Source organism: Felis catus, chromosome B1 (assembly GCF_018350175.1).
Source record: "Felis catus isolate Fca126 chromosome B1, F.catus_Fca126_mat1.0, whole genome shotgun sequence".
Classification (NCBI taxonomy): Eukaryota; Metazoa; Chordata; class Mammalia; order Carnivora; family Felidae; genus Felis; species Felis catus.
Genome location: NC_058371.1, coordinates 24,715,001 through 24,739,317, shown reverse-complemented (window position 1 = coordinate 24,739,317; position 24,317 = coordinate 24,715,001). Strand labels below are relative to the sequence as shown.

The 24,317-nt window shown below is 36.2% G+C and overlaps 1 long non-coding RNA gene across 5 annotated transcripts in view; it reads right to left on the bottom strand.

Annotated features, from left to right (window-relative positions):
- LOC123384787 overlaps nt 1–24,317 on the bottom strand; it is a 269,112-nt gene that overhangs the window by 144,911 nt on the left and 99,884 nt on the right. For 2 of the 5 annotated variants that reach the window (XR_006596349.1, XR_006596354.1), the window contains one exon: nt 21,746–24,218. The exons of the other annotated variants lie outside the window; for them this stretch is intronic. This is a non-coding gene — a long non-coding RNA (uncharacterized LOC123384787). Of the gene's footprint in view, nt 1–21,745; nt 24,219–24,317 lie in introns of those variants that run through there. 5 annotated transcript variants of the gene reach the window in all.

Below are 24,317 nucleotides of genomic sequence, written 5' to 3'. Positions count from 1 at the left end.
TTTGACAAATATTTATTGAACATCTTCTGTGTTCTAGGTGCTAGGAATATGAGAATGAGGCATATAATACCCCTGATCTCCTACAATTAAAATCTAACAAGGAAGTAGGCATGTGGATCAGACAAGTAAATAAATATTAACTAATAAAATCACATTTCAGTGCTGGGCAAGGACTGAAGATGATCACTTTCCTATACCACACATTGACATAGTTTTTAAAAGTTTGCTGGTTTGCCCACTTGTCAGATAGATGGAGATCCTTTGAGTATTCTTTCTACACCCAACGCAAAGGCTACCTGTAGAGCCTGATAGGTTTCCTGAAGAACATCTTTTTTTTTTTACTAGGTCAATCGCATTGGATCTAGTTGGTGCAGAGTGTAATACTCATATATTATTACCATGTTCAATTGGATTGGCACTTAATAAGCCTAATTCTCCATATCTTAATACAGAATTAATGGGAGGGTAAGTTGCAATAATTTGAAAGAAGACTTCTTAGAATTACACTACTATATCTTTGGGAAAAACAACAATCCAGACACCATTTTGCAATGTGATCGGTCTTAAAAAGAATCAGGTTGCACACAGGTAGGAAGCAAAAGACCTAGTGTACAAAGCTGAGAGGTAAAACAGTGTCTGGAACACGATGTACAATCATTTCTTGAAGCTGTTTGCCCTAAAAGACAATGACAAATGGAAAGAAATTCAGAGAAGACAGAGAAGGAGATTAAAACATTAAATATGAATAAGCTGTTAAGGTCAGGTTAGTGCTTACCAACTGTTTGGTAGAGGAGAACAGAGGAATGGTTCAGAGACATTGGCATCGAAGGAAAATATTTTAATTTTCTTTCCATCAAAATGGCTAAACAGCCGGGCGCCTGGGTGCTCAGTCAGTTGAGGGTCCAATGCTTGATTTGGGCTCATGTCATGATCCCACCGTTGTGAGATCGAGCCTCATGTCCGGTACCGTGCTGAGCATGGAGCCTATTTGAGATCCTCTCTCTCTCCCCCTCTACCCCTCTCCCCTGCTCGTGCTCTCTCTCTCTCCAAAGAAAAAAAAAGGCTAAAGATAAAAAATATTTCCTAACATACACACGCAAAATCATTACATATTCCCATTATTTTGTTTCTATTGAATTTCCTTATATTAACTGACTTCTTTATCTCTTCTTTGTTTTTTTCCCCAAACTTCTCCTAGTATTTCTATGTTCAACATATATATTTATCTCAAATAGCTTGTAAGACTTTTTTTCTTTAAAGCGTGGTAAAATTATTTACTTTTAAGTTTTAAAGAAAATGCATGTTCAATGGAAACAAGCTAAATTAAGGAGGGGAGGGGTGATATTACAATGCTACAATGAATTCTGAGAGAAACAACTTGAACAGAGGTCCCAGTATGCTTTATTAGAACTCTCCGACCATTGAAACCCTCATGAATTATTGACAAGGAAGCTGAATTAGAGTTTTGATAAAGTTGCCTAGAACTAGGTGACATGATTTGCTGCTCTGCCCTGTGCCTACACAACTGGAGAGCTCAAAATCATTAATCAAATCGTTTATTCACAACAGGGTCATACTCCCTGAGATCCATACAGTTTTACATAAATACTTTATAATAATATCATTTCTTTTCTTGTAAATAAGTTTTTACTATTTTTGGTAATGCAAAACATAGAAAACAAGAAAATTAGAATTTTGTGTTGTAAAGCTAATATAGTGATTCTAATGAGGGGTATACTTTCTGTTCCCAAATTTGTTCTATAAAAAAAAAAATCCAAGAAGCTTTTATGTTTATCAAATGTGTCAATGGACTTACAAATTTTTTTAAAAACACTGGTCTATATAACACAATGGAAGAAATCTTGAAGAGCTAGAAAGGATCAGAAAGGATCAAAGTAGATTTAGTCTCTAGAAAAAAGAAGCCAGACAAATGCTTAGTCCCAGGGTTAGGGGTTCGATTAGTATGATCAGGGAGAAGGGCATGCTCAATAAAATACACTGATTTACCTACTTTTCTTCTTGAGGCTAAACTGAAGTAGGAGAAAATGAGACTCAGTTTGCATCGGCCCATGTGGATGAGGGTAGAGAGAATATGACAGCAACAAACCTTAAAAGTGGATAGTAGAGGACAAGTATTAACTGACTTGTCAGGAGAAATCTTAAACCGACTCTGGAACCCCAGGAGAAGGCCTGAAGCAAGCAAATTAATAAATGCACTGTCTTTCCAGAAGACTTGCGAATTGGGAGAAGTCAATATTTGTAAACTTGGGGTTGGAGGTGAGGCTATCTATAAAGGAGAAGACAGATTCTAACTGTTTTTGCCAAAGAGAGTCTTGATTCCTTTCTCCATCCTGTGTAGATAGGTAACTACCCTTCAACCTAGAATAACAGGAAGATTTGCTTTGTAAGGAAGTGTAACTAGAGAGACTCTGGATTTGCAGGCATTAGATGCAGCTGAAGAAGAGGATTATGTTCTTAAGACAAGGGGGCTAAGTGAATATACAACTCAAGGTGCACTGTAGTCGACATGTCTCACAGAATGCTGACATCTGGGTTCAAAGCCTCTGGTGGAGAGAAGGGAGGACACGATTCTCTTCCGTACAGTAAGGACAGAAGAAAGAAACACCTATAGAAAATGACAGATCAGTTTTGATCGGCATAGGACTCCCAACTCTAGATCTACGTAGTGAAAAGTGCTGTCCATTCAACGAAACAAAGAAATCACAGGAACAGAAGCAAACACCTAAAGATAGATTATATAATATTACCTTTTTCAGGTAAAAGAAGATATATACCTGCTTTGGAAAATCATTTGGTGATTTCTGTTAAAGCTAAATGTACAACCACCCGTGACCCAGTAAATCCACTCTTAGATATATACCTAAGAGAAATGAATGCAAACATAAGAGTTTTGGCAATACTGAGTGTTGAAATGGATGTGAATCAGTGGAAATCCATCTATACTGCTGGTTGTGTTATAAACCCGTAAAAGTGTTCTGGAAAAAAATCAGGACTATTTTGAAGTTGAACATTCTCATGCCCTACAAATCAGCAATTATTCCTTATCTAGGCAAACACCTCAAATACTTTATATAACCTCTTAACAGATACTTTCCAGATATGTAAGAATTTTCATAGCAGTTACCCCCTGTAGGAAAACAAGAGAAAAACAACTCAATGCCCATCAACAGAAAGATCAGTAAATCAGCTGTCATATATTCACATGATAGACTCTCATAATCAATGAGAGTGAGTATATTACAGCTCTAAGTATCAATGCAGTATTGAGTGGAAAAGCAAATATCAGAATAGTGCATACAATATAACAATATTTTTTGTAAAGTTTAAAAAACAATGAAAAATATTGTTCCTGAGTGAAAATAAATTAGAACAACATTTTATTTGGTTTTATTTTATTTGTTTTTTTTTTGAGAGAGAATGCAAATGGGGGAGGGAGAGAGAGAAAGAGAGAGAGAATCTTAAGCAGGGTCAACACCCAGCATGGAACCTGAGGCAGAACTGTGAGATCATGACCTGAACCGAAATCAAGAGTTGGACGCTTACCCAACTGAGCCACCTAGGTGCCCCCAGAACAAAATTTGAAAAGCAATTACAACACAAACGTTAAGAGAATAATTCTCTCTGGGGAGAAACAGGGGAAAAGACAAAGAAAGAGCCCATCAGTAGATGGAATGATACATGTAATATTATATTACTATGTATGATAGAAAGTTCATTAGAATTTAATTATTAGTATTATATATATAGTATGTATAATATTACCTAACTTTAAAAATTAAAGAAAATAGTACCAGTGGGGAGAAAATAAAAGATTAAAGAGTGAGAATATGCCAATGGACTGACACACATCTCTAAGGTATGTTCTCGAGTGAAAAGGGCAAGGTCCAGAATATTATCATTTATTTATATTTTTAGAAAAATATAGGATTACATATTTTTAAAAGTTTCAAAGTGTAAAAGTTTTAAAATCTGGAAGGGTACAAAAACTGTTAAAGATGTATGGTTCCAGGATGGAGACTGATCATTTAGGGGGTAGTCTGTAAGTTGGGAGACTATATTCTTTGCTCTCTCACCTATTAAAATGAAGGAAAATTGGAGACAGATAATGAAGGGACAGATGTCCTCTGAAATCCAGTGTTTTCAGAAGAGAGAAGGAAGAGAAAGAGGGGAATAGAAATGGAGGAGAGGGAGAGAAAGACAGGAAGAGAGAGAAGGAGAAGTTCCAGAAAAAGCAGACAAGTATCACAAGAATTCAAACACCAGCAACAGAACAGAAATCGATGCTTTTGGAAAATCAGACCCGACTGAAGAAAATTTTAAGGATTCTGAAGTCCAAGAGAGTAAATGTAGCAAGATATTCAATTCAGTTTCAAGAAAATAACAGCAGGGGTGGAGGAACTTTGTACTTGCTTTAAGGACCAAAACAACCCTTCCCCCTTTACTAAAGAAAAAAAAAAAAAAAAGAAACACTGATTACTGTTTTCTTGGCATCTGAGACAGGACAGAATCACCTCTTCTATTGACTTGTGGTTCCAGTAACATTCTTCCATGGCTTATTGTAATGAAATCTGGGGTATATCGATAACTTTAGTTTTATGTTCAGTAACTGGATACTTCTCTGAGTAAACAGCCATCTTCATTTGGAAAAAAAATAGCAAGAATTCAATTATGTTTAGTTCTTTTGTAATTTCTGAGGCCCACAAGCATAGGTTTGGGTTTCGTTCCATTGACTGAGGTACATTTTTACTTATCACTTTCCCAGAACACCTCAGAAGCAGTCTGTAAATGTCTCAGAACCACATAGACAGCTTTTACTGCCAAACGTGATCATTTTGTCTGCATTGCTAAAAAGTGTCAACTTATAGCTAGTGTCCACTAAGCGATGCTCTTTATATTTCATTCCACTGCATGAAATAAAAATATGTTCGGGTGAGGTGCCTATGAAAATGAGGTGAAAGAAGTTCCTCCTCCTTTCAGTGGATGGTTAAATTTACTGAGATACCTGAATCTTCTATGACTCAAGTGTGTAACCAAGTAAAAGTATAGTTATAATGAGGGGGCCAGAGAGATGCTGCTCAGAATAGCCCCTGTTGACTTTTTAAATGACATTGAGTAGAGCAGACACACATTTCTACAATTGGGAGACTCTAAGTAATAAGACAGGCAATGTGACCTCGTGGTTTTTCGAGAGTAGGCTCCAGAACCTGGTTATGTGGGTTCCCCTCCCAACCTCATGGCTACTCTGTGGCCTTGGCCAAGTTATTCAACCTTTTTATTCTTCATATTCTTCTCTGTAAAATGGAAATAGTAGGGATTTTGAGAGGATTAAACGTAATAATGTACATAAAACGCTTAGTACAGGACTTACAAAAAAGTGCGTAGTATACTAGCATCTGCTATTATCATCAGTAGCAGTAACAGTTAAAACTTACATTATTGGGGTGCTTGGGTGGTTTAGTTGGCTAAGTATCTAACTCTTGGTTTTGGCTCAGGTCATGATCTCAGGGTTCGTGGGATTGAGCCCCACGTCAGGCTCTGTGCTGGCAGCACGGAGCCTGCTTGGATTCTCTCTCCCTCTCTCTCTGCTTCTCCTCCCACTCATGCTGCCTCTGTCTCCCTCAAAATAAGCAAACTTAAATTTTAAAGGAAACTATTGAATGGAGCCCAACATTGAAGAAGGAAACACTGGACACATAATCTCAAGATAATGGAACTTATCATTAGTTTGCATTATAACCCAGGACTGTGATGGAAACAGATGGTCCTTTAACTCAATAACATTCAGTTGGAGGAAGTCATCTAAAGAATGTGACCCTGGTGACCGGAGAGCTGGAGCCTGGCAATCAGAGGCTCCTTACCCGCTTTCCTGTCCTTGGAATGTATGTCTGTCCACCATTCCATAATCAGAGCCATTTTTAGGGTCATGGCTTTGAAAGAGAGACAGACAGAAACAGAGAGGGACAGAGAGAGACTTCGGCCACGAGGCACAGAGATCTACTCCTCTCACGGCTGCCCAAGACAAGCTTCATATGCAAGCTCCCTTGTTTGTTAGACCTGCCCCTTCTTATGTGGAGTGGACTTTCTTAGGTCTCTCCTTGCCATCTGAGGATGGAGGGTCAGTTTGTAAACCAATACATTATAGTTATGCAAAGAGGGGAAAATGAACAGTGTAACAGAACTGAGGAGACCATAAGTTTATTTCCCCGTTTGAACAATGTGCCTAAAATGTATAGATAATTTTCAGAGAAAATCACACTGACACTTATAGTGAGGAATTCATCAGTGTCTTATATCCATCCCATCTCAATTCCCCGACCTGAGATCCACAGCGTGTGCTCCTTCTAACCAGCTGAGAAAAATTTTGGTATGTAATAGTCAGTTTACACTGTGAACAACATACACCAGAGGACAGGTGCCAATGAAGCTTCTGACTTCTGAGAACAGAGAAGCTACAAGAGGAGTAAGGGTGATTCCTGCCCTACAGAAGTCCTTGCCGGCCACCAGCGGTGACTAAAGAAACACTATGTTCGGCACATAAAAAGACACACTGTGTAGGTAATGAGCAAGGTCACTATTCTTTGCTTAACCTACCTCATGTATTTTCATTAAAAAAGTAACCTAAGCATAACAATTCAGTTATGTACAACAAAAAGCCATTTTTAGCACAACTCCATTTTCGTTTTTTATATTTCTTAATTTATCCTATTGCAAAAATATCTGCCAGTACTATATGCTCGAAAAATATGTTTTCCAGGTGTATTAATCAGTACTCAAATTTGAAATAAAAGAATGGTTCTTATCAAGAATGTTGGTAGAGAGCTCTAAGTTTGCTTGTATATGTTTATCCACTGGGATCAACAAAATAGGTCAGCTTTACTGCTCATCTGGGTAAACCCATGATAGATGACATTATAACAGAGATATTTATCACTCTAGATGAGAGATCTTTGTTTCAGAAAAATTATTGCATTATACTCTGTAAGTGGACCTTAAAAGAAAAACTACAAAGATTGTCATCTATAAATGCATCCTATATTCTAATAAGAGAATTGTTTGACTTTTATTCCTGAGAAGTTTTGGTTAGATTTATCAGAGGTAGAACAGTGAAGTCAAATCCCTGCCCTGAGGACATAAGCAGAAAACAGCTAGTTTATCAGGAAAAGGCATAAACACAGACATGAGGGATTTAATTGAAAACAGTGGCAGTAAATAAGAAGAAAACTTAAAAACCTAGGAGATGGTCCAGAGAAGGTTAAGAATAAATAAGCAGTTAAAATTTGTCCATTTTAGTTTTCCTGGCCAAATTCTCTGCTTCTTCACTTGGAATAGAGTGTGAAGTAAAAATTATATTAATATGTTGGGCCAGCTTGATTTATTATTATTCAGAGATTTCCCTTCTTCTCCATGAGGTCTCCTTCCTCATGAAAGATTATTTCCTCACCACTTTGAGGTCTGGTTTTTTCCAGCCATTTTCTTCCAGATCTTCTCTTCTATCTTCCATGAGACCTGCATGGACCGAGGTGGGGGCTATTCCTTGAGCCTCAGCCCCAGAATGACAGTAGCAAAGAATGACAGGAGCAAAGACAGAGCCTACGTGCATGGCCATGTAGTGTGAGTGACAAACGTGTCGCGTCACTGTAAGCTGCTGAAATGTTGGTGCCAACTGTTACTACCTCGTTATTAGGCTGCACTAAATAGGATCATAAACAAGGTAGAAAAGAGTACTTTAGTAACATTTGGAAATGGAAATTTAAAGTAAAGCACGATTCAGGTATCTAGTAATTATATTTCCTATCTGAAACTTAGGTTTAGCTGAAACTTAGGTTTAGCTGAACAAGTATGGTAAAAATGTACACATTTGCATATAAGCAAGCGGCTTTTGTGTCCTTGAGGCCGAGTACTCTGAGTAAACCCACAGTTCTTCCCTAATGTTTGACTTTTAACTGAAGCATAATAGGTGTGACTTGTGATTTTGATCTCTTATGCTAACGTCTTTACGTAGTTCATTTTAATGTGGTCCTAAAATTTTAAATGAATCTCCAGTATTATAAGTCACATTTTTATCATATGTGTGTGTTAAATCCAATATGCTTTGACTTTCAAAATTGCCTTCTTTAGATTATTTTACATATAAATTCCTAGAGAAAATGGATGTGCACGTGTAATATTCCATTGAGACAAACAGCTCTTAGCACACTATCCATTTTGAAGAGATGCTAAATAAAAAAATGAAGAGCATTGTCATGCAAAAATTTATTTACATAGTTCATATTCTATTGTATCTTATAATAATATTGTTTTATTTCTACATGTTACCTGAATGCTTTATTTCATGGAGAATTACAACCATATAACTTGGTAATACTATGTATTTGAGTAGTATGCAAAAAAGAGAAAAGTTGCTAATAATGATCGACTTGCCTCTTTTGCCTCTTGGGAATTGAAAATATAACTTCTATTATGGCTAAATATATTTCTTCTATGGTTGAATAAGCGTGAGTCTTCCCTAAGAATCCACGAAGTGTGGGCATGGGAGAAAGTGCTTACTGACAATGCTCCCAAGGGCTTGGAAGTAATTGTCTGTATGATAGAAAAATATGTGAATCTGACTCAGCTTTAGGAAACGCTTTGCAAACAACTAATATTACCAATAGAAAGCCTATACTATCAAGAGTGGTCTCATTCAGTGAGAGCTTTATGTCCGGAAAAATAATGCCAATCGTATCCTAAGTGGATTTCACCAAAGACATTTGTTATTATTGTCCTCTAGGTGCTGGTAGAATATTAATCTTTCACATGACATGAAACTAGCCACATATCTGTGAATAAAATGCAGAGGTCCTTTATGACCTTTTTATACTGATGTCAGATATTGGGAGTGGATCCAGGCTAGATTCCCCTTAAAGTGCATCATGTGTTTTAGAAAGACATGTCAAAATTATGAACAACTGTAATTTCAGTACTGGAAGGACCATCCATAATATCATTTCCCGTAGTCTAGATAGCAAAATTAATGTGATGCTTAAAAGCAATATTTATTTACTCAACTAGCTTTGTCTGCTCAGTTTTAAAACCATAAGTGGCTCTTGAGCTTTTCCGCCCACTGATTTTCAGTTCAACTGACATTTTAATTGATAATCAAATCCTATGTCTTTCCTTTGATGGTATTTATGTAATGGAAATCAACAGAAAACAACTTAAAAACAGCTTTAGAAAGGTAATGGGACTTAATGATAACTTATGTGGCAAATCCGACTTTGACTCAGAGGGCAAGAATATCTATGGGAGATATTTTATTGCAATTAAACAACAACAAATATCCTTTCACCCTTTGAGGAGAATATGGGGAGGAAGATAATCTCCCCGACATACAGTCGTATTAGACTAAGGCAGGAAAGAGACCTAGATTTTCACACTAAAACTCAGTGTTATAAAAGCCTCTGAGTTATACACTCTTCAGTGTGTTAATTTAACTTAGGTGCTCGAAAAGCTTTACCTCCCCTCCTCAACCAAATCCAGTCTTCCTCCAATGCTCCAACCCACATTGATCAATGTCCCATCAATTCTCTCATACAGAGGCCCTGCACCTCCTAACCTCACCACGGCATAGCTTTTGGAAAAGAGAATCAACACATTCTTTGCTCTCTGCTACACTTTGTTTTACCTACTGTTGCCTGATGATTAGCTCCCCCCTACTTGTAGTTTAGGATTTTCATACCCCTTTATTATACTTTTTCCAATCTTTCAATTGCTAAGATATATGGTATCATAACAGCAAGGAACACCCAGAAGAGATGCCAGCATTTCTTCCCTCCATTCTCCAGGACTACTCTTTCCAGCTGAATCTGGCCCAGTCTTTGAATTATTCGTTTATTCTCAATACAGTGAGTGGTCCAGGCAACCGATATTAATTGCTGTGAATTTGCATACAAGAACTTTCAGTCCCACTTAACACCTTCTTGATTAATTTCAGCTCAAATCTGAATTCTCACCCTGATCTCCTGTCACTATAATTGGGGAATTAAATATTCATGTGTTAACTCTTTAATCACCCCTGCACATAATTTTTGTTTGCTTGTTTTATCTCTTCAGCTCCAATGGATTTCCATGCAATTCTATTTTTGCCCTCACTGAGATAGCTACATTTGGTATCTAATCATCAGTAGGAATTATTGTCTTTAAGATCTTAACCTCTGAATTGCCTCTCTGTCCATACTCTGTATCCCTTAATTTTATGAAACATTTTCATATAGTACCCTTTACCTTCAATATTCCTCTCAATGACCTCCTTTTCCTATTTCCCACACTCCATAAGTACCTTCTTTATTTACCTCATCATCCTTCAATCCAGTTTGAACCCTAATGGGAATCTCAATCTGCTCTCCTAATGACATTCTATCATGTCCACCAGGCAATTCTCAACCATGAGTTAACATTTATTTATGTAGGTCATTGCACATCTCTGTCCACTCAACCTTTGAAGAGACTGCATGCACTACATGCTTCAGCTATTCGAAATATGCAGTTTATAAAGAGGTCTATGATTCCTTCATTTTCTGTATCATGGGTTTTTCTTCCTGATACCTTTGTAATCTCCTCCTCTAAAATACTCTCTTCTCTATGGCTTTGAGGGCTTGAATCTTTTAGGATGTTATGCTTGAACAGAGGCCTGCGAGATAACAAGGAGTCAACCTGGCAAAAATCTGGAGGTAGAGTACTCTAGGCAAAGCAGAGTTTAAAGGCTTTGATTCAGGAAGTAGTTTTGTGTGTTGGAGAAACACAATGTGTGGCTAGAGTATACTGTGTGAGGTGGTAAATGGGAGGTAAGTTCTGAGAAGTAGGAAGGGTTATGTAGAGCTCTCTAGTCCACGGTAAGGATTTTGGATTTTATTCTAAGAGTTACAGGTTATCTCAATCTTGGTATTACTAAAATTTGAGGCCATGTAACAGATTTTTAGGACATTTAACATCATACTCCTCTTCTACACGCTAGATGATAATAGCATTTCCCCCTCACTGTGACAATAAAACATGTCTCCAAACATTGACACATTTCCCTTCAGAGACAAGATTACTATCCAGGAAAGCCATGGTTGCAAAGAGTGGAGGGAATTGAATTGTGTGCTTAAAAGTTGTCAATCTGGCTTTTTTTTTTCTTTTTTTTTTTTTTGGAGAATGTGCTATAAGAAGATAAGATTGGAAGCAGACACAGTACAGAGGCAACATCTGTCCTCCAGGGGAGAAGGTGGTGTGATGGACTATAGTGCTTTTTATGAAGATTATTAAACTCAAATTATGTTTGAAGGTGTTCCTAGAATTTGGTCATATGATTACTGAAAGGTAGAGAAAGCATCCACTTACAAATTAAGGATGTGAGTATGAAGTTGTGTAGAAATAACTGGAGCTCAGAGGAGAGTTAAAGACTGAATTCATTAAAACAAAAAAGTTGCAGTCATCAGCATTTGATTGTAATTGTTGAATTTACAGATGATGACCAGTGATTAATGGCCCTTTCTTTCTCTCTCAAGTTGAAGTGATTAAAATATCCGTAGAGGACTCCTTCCTCACAGCACAAACAAAATTTGACTCCAAATGGACCAAATACCTAAATGTAAGAGATCAGGATATAAACTCCATAGAAGAAAACTTAAGTGTACATCTTTATGGCCTTGGATTAAATGATGATTTCTTAGACATGGCATAAAAACTACAAGAAACAGAACAAAACAATATATAAGTCAATCAGACTTCATCCAAAATAAAATCTTGTGTACCTGAAAGTGCACTATCAAGGAAGTGAAAACACAGCGCACAGAATGGGAGAAAATGATGGTCAATTCTACACCAGATATCTAAAATTATAAAAATTATTACAGCTTAAAAAACACAAATAACACAAATTAAAAATGGGCAAAGGATTTGAACGGCTATGTTTCCGGAGAAGATACAAAAATACCTTCATGTGAATAATCACATTAAAAGATGCTCAACATCATTAGGGAAATAGAAGTCAAATCATGATGAAATACCACTTCACGCCCCCTAGAATGGCTATAATACAAAAGATGGATAACAACAATATTGGTGTGGATGTGGAAAAATTAGAACCCTCAAATATTGCTCGTGGGAACGTAAAATGTTACAGCCACTTTGGAAAAGTTTTGTGGTTTCTCAAAGAGTTAAACAGAGTTACCGTATGGCCTGAAAACTCCACTTAGATATATGCTCAAGGTAACTGAAAAAATATGTCCATGAAAAAAACTTGTACACAGATATTCACAGCATTATTCATAAAATCCAAACAATGGAAACAAATATCCATCAACTGCCGAATGGACTAACAAAATGAAAATTTTGCAATGAAATATTATTCAACATAAAAAGGAATGAAGTACAGATTTATCTACAACCTGGATGAACCTTGAAAACACTATGTTAAGTAAAAGAAGCTGGGCCTAAAAGGTCACATAGTGTATGATTCTATTTTTATGAAATGTCCAAAAGAGGCATATCCATAGAGGAAGACAGTAGATTAGTAACTAACAGGGGGTAGAGGAGAAGGCAGGAGGAGGAGGATGAGAGCTAATGGGTACAGAATTTCCTTTTGGGGATGATGAAAATGTTCTAAAATTCTGTAGTGGTGATTGTTGTGGGAAATCAAATCTGAGAGCATCTTCCCTACAGGTAGGCTGAATAAAACAGAAGTCCTGAAGGAGCTCAGCCAAGCAAAGCAGGTTTCTTCTTGCAAATACGCCAATTACATAAGAAGTAGAAAGAGAGGGGCAGAAATGTGAACCCTACTTTGGTCCTTTCTTGTGGAAACATGAATTCAGGGGAACAGAGTCCTTTATGGACACATAAAGAGCAGATCTGAGAGGATATGAGTTCTGTTTTGTGCACATTGGATTTGTGACCATGAAACTTCTCCAGTGAAGGTGTTGATAGAAAGATGAGTATATGGTTCTAATGTTATAGCTCCATGTGACCCTCTTAAAATCTGCCTTAGAAAATGACAGGAGAGGGTAACAATGAGTCTCTCAAAAGTTGACTTTTCCAGTTCACCAAGTCAGGCCCATAGCCACCATGAGAGTGGTTTAACAGAAACAGCAATCGTCTGCTTAAAAGGATGGATAGGTCAATTTCGAAAGTGCAAATTCATGATGGATGCCTACTATAAGTTTTAATAGTTCTTGTTCTATGGAGTTTACTGCTTTCTTAACATTTGTAGTTTTAGGTATGGAGACCTTTAATTTTTGTTTTGTTTCGTCTTTTTGGCAGTGGGAAGAATCCTTCTATATAAATTTATTGGCTTGGGAATGAGAACAAAAATTAAAAGTCATGATGCCTAAAAATTTTTCCTAAAAATGTTTATTTGTGCATTTGTAGAACCAATAGGCATCATTTTATTACCATAAAAAGGAGGAATAAATAAAAATCATTTCAGATGTGGTCTACCTTTCCTAGGGATTATATTGAGTGGACTGTTTTATTATGATAAGCTAAATAATCCAAAAGCTTCCACACATTGGAAACTTAATGGGTTGTGAAAGAAAGGTGTCCTGGGAGCTGAAATAAAAACATGGATATAAAAGCAGATAGACACTATGTCCTCACGTTCATAAGAAAATTATCCAATTCATTGAATACTGATTGCCATTTTATTATCTGAACCGATACCAGTGCAGTTAATGTGGCATTTAGAAATCATAAAAATAAAGATGGGATAATTGTTCCCCTAAACAGAAGCCTTGCACGGGTATTTTAAACCTAAGGTAATGAAACCACACTCAAATTTCGAGAAAGGTGGATGCAACATATTCTGCGAACATGTAACCGACTCTAAAAGTTTCCTTTGCTTTTCTATAGACTTCACTTACAATTTAATCAAAAGGTTAGCTACTGCCAAGCCCGAAGGGATCAAGAGTTTAACAAATTATTTTTCTCTTTTGTTAAATACTTAAGAGATTATGTACAACTAAATAAAACATTGAATATTCTAGGGGCGCCTGGGTGGCGCAGTCGGTTAAGCGTCCGACTTCAGCCAGGTCACGATCTCGCGGTCTGTGAGTTCGAGCCCTGCGTCAGGCTCTGGGCTGATGGCTCGGAGCCTGGAGCCTGTTTCCGATTCTGTGTCTCCCTCTCTCTCTGCCCCTCCCCCGTTCCTGCTCTGTCTCTCTCTGTCCCCCCAAAAATAAATAAACGTTGGAAAAAAATTAAACAAAACATTGAATATTCTATTACCATTCTGTATCTTAATTGCATTAAAAATTAAAAGATTTTAAACTTATATTTCTCAGGTACAACAGATTCAAAGAATTTTAGAGGTAGAAATAATCATACAGACCAGCTAACATAATTATCTCATATCATGGGTGGAGATGCCAAGGTTTACAAATGTTAAATAATCATAGTTACATTTTAACTAGAACTGGAGACAAGACTGTAATGGCTCCTGAGCCCGGCTCCAGAATTCTTTTTAAAAAACCATGTTGCCTCCAAAATTTTGTGGCAGGATGTTTTAAACAATTAACATGTTAAAGTCATCAATGAGACATTTGCTTTTTTAGGTTAGGGTGTTGAACACCTCTTTGCATTATTCAATATGCAACTTCACAAAAAGTTTTTTTTTTTTTAAAGCTTAGATTGAGATCTAAGTGCATGTGTATAGGCTGATAAATTTCCATATACTGACTACTCTTGAGTGATCTACCACAAAATCAATGAAAGATTCTTTGTGGTTCAGCACTTGGAATTTCCTTTACATATAATTGGTCAACCTCTCTCCTTCTCTACTTGCCTCTTTATTATTTTTAAATTTTTAAAAAATATTTATTTATTTTTGAGAGACAGAGACAGAGCATGAATGGGGGAGGAGCAGAGAGAGACACAGAATCCAAAGCAAGCTCTGGGCTCTGAGTTGTCAGCGCAGAGCATGACGCAGGGCTCAAACTCATGAACTGTTAGATCATGACCTGAGCCTAAGTCAGATGCTTAACCAACTGAGCCACCCAGGTGCCCCACTACTTGCCTCTTTAACATATAGATTGGCTTGATCTGTTTTTGTGCATTGTATATAATGATATTTTGTTATATATAGGGCACACGCTCTTCTGTCTATTGGACTTATTTTGCTCAAAATTACGTTTGGGAAATGTATCCATTACATAGTTGCAAATCATTCATTTTCATTATTGTATAAAATGTTACTGTATGAATATATCATAATTTACCTATGCATGCTACTGTGGGTTGCATTTGGTTATTCTCTAGCTTTTGCCCTTTACTAATACTGGTGCTATAAATCTTCCAGTAATTGACTCATGGTGAACATGTGTATACATTCCTACGGAAATATAACCAGGAGTAAAACTGCTTGGTTATAGAAATGAATGTTTTCAAATGCCAGTTTTGCTAAGTGGTTTTAGAAATTTATATTGGTACTAATAGTATTTGAGAAATTCCATTGCTCTATTTCTTTATGAAAAACAGATATTATGCTCTTTTTCATTTTAAATAGTTTTTGGAGACAATGTTATCTCATGTTGCATGCAAGCCCATATGCATTTGCATTCTCCCTTTCCCATCACATCCTATTTTCTATGAATTGATCTCTTATATGTGATAAGACGCATGTTTTAAATATACAGTTTAGAGTCTGAACAAATGTAATAATCTATGAAACTGTCACCTCAATTAATATATAGAACATTTCTGTCACCCGAGCAAGTTTCCATTTGTCCTTGTGTATTCAATTTTCTCTGCCCCAGGGGCAGCCACCACTCTCATATTTACTACTGTAATAAATTACTTGTCTGTTCTTTAACTGTGAGTGAATGGACTCATACCATTTATACTTTTTTGAATCTGGCTTCTTTTACTAAATGCATTCTGTCAATTCATGCATGTTGTTACATGTGACAGTGATTTGTTTTGATTACTGAGTAGTATTGTATTGTATGACTCCTGCATTATTTGTATTTATACATCCAATTGGCATTTGAGGGACGTTTGGGTTGTTTCTAGTCTGGGGTTATGATGAATAGGGCTACAATGAACACTGTTGTATAACAATTTTGGTTGTATATTTCTGCAGAAGTAGAGTAGGGTTATATTTAATTTATAAGACATCTTTTTCTAAAGTGGGTCTACTATTTTACATTCCCACTCAAAACACCACAGTGCCAAGTGCTTCACCGACTGTTCAACATCATTGACAAGGCTTGGTATTATCAATCTGTTCAAATTTAACCATGCTTGTGGTTTTGAATTTTTTTTGTTGCTGCATTTTTAAAATTTTTATTTACCGGTTAATGATGTCATCTTTTCATATGCTTATTAGACGGCCATTCGTGTATCTTTGTAAAGTATCTGTTAAAGTCTTCGGCCCACCTTACTAATTGAATTACTTCCTTTTATTATTCAATTGTATAAATTCTTTATTCTAGGTACAAGACAACACTTTTATATATATAACGTATATAACATGTATTATATATATGTATATAATATTATAATCTCAAATATTTTCTTCTACTGTTCTACTCCATGTCCTACTTTTTCATTTTTTAAGATATAATATGATGAGCAAAAATTTTTAATTTTGAGAATTCTAACTTACAAATATTTTTATGGCCAGTGTCTTTTGTGCATTTCTAAAAGATCTTGGTCAATCTAAAAAATGGCAAAGATTTTTTTTTCTCAAAAATTTAAAGTTTTAACTTTTGTTCTATGTTATCCATCTGAAATTAATTTGTGTATGTGTTGTGAGGTAAGGGTCATAATTAATTTCTTTTCCACATGGATATCCAGTTTTTATGTTTTCTTTTTTAACTAGCTTTTTCTTATTGAATTTCCTTGCCACTTTTCTCAAAAATTTATTCACCATATCTGTTTTGTCTACTATAGCCTATAGCTTTAAGTTTGGAGAATATCCTTTTTTTCAAGATTGACATGGGGCGCCTGGGTGGCGCAGTCGGTTAAGCGTCCGACGTCAGCCAGGTCACGATCTGTCGGTCCGTGAGTTCGAGCCCTGCGTCGGGCTCTGGGCTGATGGCTCAGAGCCTGGAGCCTGTTTCCGATTCTGTGTGTCTCCCTCTCTCTCGGCCTCTCACCCGTTCATGCTCTGTCTCTCTCTGTCCCAAAAATAAATAAACGTTGAAAAAAAAATTTAAAAAAAGATTGACTTACCCTTATTTTTCAAGATTGATTTGTCATTGAATCTGATTTTTTTAATTTTACATATATTTTTTTAGAACCAGCTTATAAATGTCTCAGTTAATAATTAATAATTGATTTTTTAAAATATTTCATATTCTAATCCAGGAACTTGGCATAGATCTCCATTTATTTATAACTTTTCAAATTTCATTCTTGAAATTTTAGTTTTTAATTTTTCAATTTTAATATTTAATTTGCATTAGCTAAGGAAATCCCATCAGGATTTATTAAGGAATTCTACCTAATTCTGTATATATAAACAGTGATTTCAACTAGCTGCGCTATTTTTGAGAAAGTATACTTTCTCTGATCTTAAAAGAAAATAAAAGTGCAGTTCTATCATCAGTGCATGCATTTATAAGAGTCATTCATGACAACAGAACATTTTCTTTGTCTCAAGTTTGTTAGACTTTCATCTTTTCTTTATAAGCATATTTTTCTTTACAATTTTACCACATATGAATTATTATGCTTATATTGAGATCATTGAACAGAAAATAAGAAGATAAAACAAAATTTACATCAATATTAGCGTGGTACTAAAGCCTCTGTTCTGTTTTTTTTAATGGTCTACAACAGAAAAGAAGAGAGGGCAAGATAAGAAGGTAGTTAAGGGAGGCGGGGGGTGGGGGGTGGGAGAAGGGAGAAATGCATGTTGATCTGTGTTTGTGGCTGAGATGACTGTGTTACTGAGATTATTGTTACGGTGTACTCTTCAATATAGTGCATTGAATTTTTGCAGTACACTGATTTTTCTTCTTTTTTTTTTTTTTATTTATTTTTGGGACAGAGAGAGACAGAGCATGAACGGGGGAGGGGCAGAGAGAGAGGGAGACACAGAATCGGAAACAGGCTCCAGGCTCCGAGCAACCCGACGCGGGGCTCGAACTCACGGACCACGAGATCGTGACCTGGCTGAAGTCGGACGCTTAACCGACTGCGCCACCCAGGCGCCCCAGATTTTTCTTCTTCTTTAACAACTCTACTTTTAGATATACCTACCAATAAATGTGTTCAAAATATATCTCAATGAAAGGGAAAATACCTAATTTTCAAATGATATTTTGAAACAGTTATTGAAGTCCTTTGTGTGGATTTTCACTATTAAGGAACTTAAATGTTTAGCATCACTCTTGATACTTTACTTTTATTATATTATTTTTATGATGACAAATACTATAAATTTTACACTCCATCATGGGTTACTTAGATTTTTGTAGCCAATTCCTTAGGTGATGATAAACAATTATATTTTTTGCAATAATTAAAAATTAATCTTATTCCGAGATATTTTTCCAATCACATTATTTTAACTTGAGATAAATATTGATGTATAGCGGTTTTTTAAATTTTGGCTAGAATATATGACACATTGTGCCTTTATGTATATTTGTGTGTATGTTTGTGTGCATGAGGCTATAAGAAAGTGGTCATGTGAATGTGAGAAAATGAACTTACATTTAAGCAAGAGAGAAATTAACATATTAGTCTACTCTAATTTACATTATGTTTTTATTGTTTTATTTTTTTTTTTTACATTGTGGTTTTTGTTGGCATCAATAAATACATGTCAAAATTTAAACTTTGTTTAAAATAAAAACTAACACAACAAAACAGAATGATCAGTTCATCAGTATGCCACAAGCGGGGGTAGGGATAGAGAGAGGGAGGTACAGAAGATCTGAAGCGGGCTATGTACTCACATTAGCAAGCCTGATGTGGGGCTCGAACTCATGAACTGAGAGATCATGACCTGAGCCAAAGTTGGACACTTCAAATGACTGAGCCACCCAGGTACCCCTGATTGTGGTTACTTTAGGAAAGAAAATTGCAATTCAGGTGATAGAACTGATAGGACAAGGGCAAGTAGAGGCATATACAGGTCATTCAATGCACCAACAATAAATCAAGGAGGAAAAATTAGAAACAGGTTTGAGAGAAAGAATCATGATGAACTCTTTGGCGAATTAACTTCTTAGAACAAATTAGAATCCATACAAAAGGAAATGCATGCAATTTGGTCATGAGCAGTGACTACTTACTAATGCAAAATGTGTTTGTAAATCAATATATAATATGCCAGCATAACATATTTAAAGTCAGCTTTCCTGTAGAGAAGATACTCCCCTAAAGGGGAGTTTCCACAGAAAACAATTTAAAAGATCAATAAGATCCAAGATTAAAGAAAAATAAAATAAAAGCATGTTTTTGAAAACAAACTACCCAGAAAGATGGGAGAGTAATCTGAGTTGCTAAGTTTGATTTAGTTTAACTGAGTTCAGTTTAACTGAGTCAGTTTAACTCCTCTCTAAATGTGTTAATCATCAATTTCTGAAAATAATTCATTTATTGACTAAGAAGGGCTCTTATTCCTCCAACATTGAGCCATGTGTACTGTTATGACATTCTAACAAGAAAATTCTTCTTTGACTCAGTATACACATTGCTACATATTCCATGCAACCAATGTTCTGATATTGTAAGAAATTCTGACTGATGTAGAGGAGAAAAGAAAACAGAGTTGTTCAAAGGAGAACTAACACCCAGAATAACCAAGGAAGCGGAGGGCTTTGTGTGAGGGAAATCAGAAAGGTAAAGTATTCAATAAGAGATCACAGAGAATAACCCATACTGCCCAGGCCTCTTCTACCAAGAGATATGTTTTGAAAGCATATCAATGATAACCGGAAGAAACCTAAGTATCCATTGATAGATAAATGGATAGATATACACATATACACACAGTGGAATATTACTCAGCCGTAAAAAATAATGAAATTCTGCCATTTGCAATGATATGGATATACCTAGAGGGTTTATGCTAAGTGACATAAGTCAGAGAAAGACAAATACGATGTGACTTCACATATATGTGGAATCTAAAAAAAAAGTGAACAAACAAAACAAAACAGACCCATGATACAGAGAATAAACTGGTGGTTGCCAGAGGGAAGTGGAGTACAGGACAGGTAAAATAAAGGATTCTAAGAGAAACAAATTTCTAGTTATCAAATAGGTAAATCATGCAGATATAATGTACAGCATACGGAATAATATTGTACTAACTTTGTATGGTGACAGATGGTAACTAGACCTATTGTGGGGATCATTTCATAATGGATAAAAATATCAAGTTACTATCTTTTATACCTGAAATTAATGTCAATTATAATCCAATAAAAAATAACCAGAATAAAATACTTCACTATGTACATTTCTGCCTTTTCGGCAGGACCTTTAGCCTACCTCAAATTCATCCCAAATTGCTCTAGGGGCCCACAAGTGAGAAGGAAAGCCAGTAAGAGCAGATAAAGAGGGCCAGCAAGATGTCCAAGCTGGATACTCCCCTTGCATTCTTTTGGCTTCTGTAATCTTGCTTGCCTCTTACATCAGCCAGTAGCCAGGAGCCAGAAACTTAACTATACTAGTCCTGCCCACCCAGAAGCACATATATACAAAAGATCAGTAAAACCTGAGCCGGATGCTCAGCCTTTGGAGAGGACTCTGCTGGGCCAGCACCAGTGCAGAATAAACAGTCTTTTCTGATTCTCCGAGTGTGTGTTACTTACCTCTTCCTGAATGCCAAGTATTTGCTATAATGAAAGGAGTTTATTTGTGCTCTGGAACTAGTCTTTTTAGCTGTCATATAATAGGCACCATTTTCTCTTGTTACAGATCTCACTAGTACTTTCATGGTAAATGATCACCATATGCACAAAAGAAGGTATTTTATCTTCTGCCTTATAGAAATTTTATTTATCTAGTGGCATCTGCTATAAATCTTAGTATACAATGCTGAATACTAATGATAAAAAGACCACTAATCTGGACTATAATGCTTCCAGCTTGGAGTATATAATCACTAAGTTTGGAGTCTAACTACCACTTTTTCCACTCCACTACATATGATTTCTATTAGTTTGAGATAGAAATTCTTTTTTGTATTTAAAAATATTTTTAATATTTATTTTGAGAGAGAGAGAGAGAGAGACAGGGCATGAGCAGGGGAGGGGCAGAGAGAGAGGGAGACACAGAATCTGAAGCAGGCTCCAGGCTCTGAGCTGCCAGCACAGAGCTCACAGCGGGGCTTGAACCCATGAACCATGAGATCATGACCTGAGCTGAAGTTGGGCGCTTAACTGACTGAGCCACCCAGGTGCCCCAAGATAGAAATTCTTTATCACATCAAGGGTATATCCTTCTTTTCTCAATTTATGTATGCAAATTAGATGTTAATTTTTAAAATGTCACATTTTTAATGAATATTTAATCAGTGTGTGTGTGTGTGTGTGTGTGTGTGTGTGTGTGTGTCAGCTAAAATTCAAAGCATTTGTGTACAGTAATAAACAAAAAGCACAAAAGTCCCTGTTCCTACGATACTAACACTGTGGTAGAATAAAAACCAAGACTTAAATACAATATACAGTAGGTTAAAAGGAAAATGTATATGCTAAAAATTCAACAAGGAAAGAAAACAATGTTTGAAAGGATAAATTGGAAGTCTGAAATCACGAAATCACCAGTGACATGGTGATATTATAGTAAAACCTGAGGTGAAAAAGGGTGACTAAGGGAAATTTGATCAAAGAATATTTCAAATAGAGGGGAGAGAAAATAGAAGGGCATGGAGGGAGTCTTAGATCTGGCATGTTCAAGAAGGCTAGTGGACTTAGGCTGAGAAGGGCGAGGAGGTGGAGTAGGCGAGGTAAGGGAACAAAAGCAGAGCCGAGCCCTGGGAGACCATAGAAAACACAAGAAGCTTGGATTTTACTCTGCATGAGATATAACACTATTACAAGGTTTTGAACAGCTGAGTGACACATTTTTACTTACATTTCAACAAGATCACTGAATACTTGAGAATAGATCATAGAAATGAAAAACTATAAGCAGAGAAACCAGTTAAGAGGTGTTTACACAAATCCAGGTAAAGGATAATGATGAATTGGTATGTGGATACTGCAGCCAAGTAGGTAAGAAGTGATTGGACCTATGTTAGGTTATGAATTCCATCTTTTTTATTTTTTGAGAGACAGGGAGCAAGAGCAGGGAGGGGCAGAGAGAGAGGGAGAGAGAGAATCCCCAGCAGGCTCCGCACTGTCAGCACAGAGCCCAATGCAGGGTTTGAACCATGAACTATGAGCTCATGACTTGAGCTGAAATCAAGAGTTGACTGATCAACCAACTGAGCCACCCAGGAACCCCACATTATGAATTTTATCTTGACGTGAATTTTGCAATGAAATTCTTCAAGAAAGTTAAGTGATTTTCTGCTGTATATATCTTTTTTTTTTTTTTGAGTAACATTTTTTCCTCTCAAAACTCATTTTATGCTGCTAAATAATCTTCCAGTGTTCGTATGTTGCAATAGAAGAATAAAGCCACCCTGGCTGGTTACTTCTTACATGAATATACTGTGTGTGTGTGTGTGCATGTGTGTGTGTGTGTGTGTGTGTGTGTGTGTGTGTGTGTGATTTTTTTTCCCAGACACAATTCTTATAAGGCTTTTTTCTACCTCAAGTTTGATTTTTCTTAGTATTAAACTAGAACAATAGTTTCCCCAGAAAATTGAATCATTTGGTTTGAAAACTTGTCTTTTGTCAACCCCAAACGTATTTTATCTTCTTGCATCTGTTGTTTTCAGATGTATTTTGGAACTCTTGTATCTACTCTCCTTTTAAAAGATATTTTCTTCATATTTTAATTTCTGCTTCTTTTGATTATTCTCTGGATTTTTCCAAGTTTTTCTTTTAATTCACCTGTTTGGTTTTCTGTTCCTGTCATTATGTTGTTTTCTGCTTCTACTATGTACTTTTCTCTAATTTTGATTATGGACATAACTGATGTAGCTTACAACAATAAAACGCAAATGTCCAGTTTAATGAATAATTAGGGAGTGCTACTAACATGGTCACAGAGTAGATATTTCTTGAATGAAGGAATAAGTGATTGAAATAGGTAAGTCTGTTTTTCAGTGTCTAGTTTCCTGGGTGTTAGTTGGGGCACCAATAGAAATCCAACCAGCAAGCTTCCCACGCTGTTCCACTTCCAGACCACCTTATCAGGACAGTGGGTATGTGAAGTTACTTCATCCATGATTCTTTCTGTGGATTTTTAATGTGGGGAACTTGAACAGGTAAGACATGAATATGTACCTATATGATTTATAACCTATGATGATGTTAATCAAGTAAGTGAGAGAATCTATGGGTCTGGAGAATACCAAAGCTCTCTCAAGTATGCATTTTCCATAATGCTTGAATTTGCCATTTTCTGGGGGTATGGAGCTTCCTGGACTATGTATGAGTCTCCTCGGTCTAAGTATTATTTAATTCACTTACGTGTATTAGTGCAAACGTTAGGGAGTCTAATTCCATCTGGCTAAATTTTTAGTGTTGTTGACTCCTCTTACTTTAGAGATCAAGAGAACCATCCAGGGTTCTGTTTGTTTCCTCTTTCTTGATTCTTCCCTTCTTTCTGTAAGTTTGTGACAGAACTAGTGACTTCTTTTGAATTTACTAATATATCTGCTTGTATTTCTACTCACCAAATTTGACACATAGATGCTTCCAGTAAATTCTCCCATCCCTCAAGGTCACTATTTCTCACACCACAGAATAAATGCATGAAGAATAGCAGAGATGTTTACTCTTTCTGATTAAACTTCTTTCAACACAGTACACTCTATTTATGACTATTTGTCCCAAGTTACGTTTAACACTGTTGAAGAATATAAAGGTAGTGGAAATGGACATTTAAACGGCCAGCATCATTATTTTACAGGGCCCTCCCACTTTCTAATGCTTAAGACCTCTACAGATTGCCCCAAATAGAAAATAAGCATAAGAGCCCTGATGTAACTAATGTAAAATCACATTTTGTTTCCACACACAAGCCATTCTTCAAAATCTCTGTTCACGTTAAACGTCTCTCAAAAATTCAACAAAGAATACAGCATGAAAATTGACTCTTAATAACACCTGTTAAGGGAAAAAGAGAGAAGGGTATTTTACACCAGAGCAGTGAGAGGAGAAGCTGGGAGTGTGACTAAAGGGAGTATGAAAAATTCTTGTGTTTAT